Raw genomic sequence first — 958 nt, forward strand, 5'->3', positions numbered from 1 at the left:
GGTCCGCAGGATGAACGGTCAGTTTCTCCATGCGAGGAAGTTGGNTGGTAAGGTCGATCAACGACTTCTACACCATTCATGAGCACAGCTTCACCATTGGAAAAAACTCACGAACTCACCACAGCGTCAGCGAGGGCTGCCGAAACGAGGCAACCCTCAAGAATCTTCAACTTCTTGCATAGCGAGATCACCACGAGAGCTTCATCCCCGAGGCACCATCCTCCTTCATACTCAGCCTTAACGACGAGTTCTTCGAGAGAGCTCGTATGCTTGTCTAAACAAGTGTTATAAAATTGGATGGCGGCAAGATCAGATTGTTCCTGAGTCTCAAAGTCTATACGTGCCAGACGCAGTTTCTTCAACCCCGAGTACGATGAGATATAATCGAGAAGGGAGGTAGGGATCTGATTCACATCAATGCCGGTCAGACGGACATCGGTCGTCTTCAACATCGCCCATATTTCGTCTGGACGCGAGCTTTCTGCCTTGTCAACACACGCCCTGTCTGAATCAGACTCTGATGTCGTGTAATGGTGTAGCGTCAAAGAGGTTAGGCGGCGAAAATGAGGAAGTGTTATGCTGTCGAGCTTCACTGAGACACCCTGCAAGCCCAGGTGCTTTAGCGGTAAGACGAGGTTTGGACGGCAATGCCTTAAAAGTTGATGAAGGGATGCAGCTGGACCGTATGTAGGTCCCACATGAAGGGTGTGAAGGTTTGGCGATTTCGCAACCAAGAGCGAGATGGGTTCAATGATATTCATGAAGTAATCGTTGTTGGGCGCAGATATCATGAGGCTCTGCAGATTACGTAGAGATTGTAGCTGGAGGTCTGCTGTGTTAGAACTTCCTACAATCAACTCTAAGGATTCAAGGAGGGGAAGAGTTTTGACTGCATTCATGACCGCTTTTGGCGTCCACTCTGAATCATACCTACCAATGTTCCATCTTGCAGCAAATG

Source organism: Laccaria bicolor, genomic scaffold (genome assembly GCF_000143565.1).
Source record: "Laccaria bicolor S238N-H82 LACBIscaffold_433 genomic scaffold, whole genome shotgun sequence".
NCBI lineage: Eukaryota > Fungi > Basidiomycota > Agaricomycetes > Agaricales > Hydnangiaceae > Laccaria > Laccaria bicolor.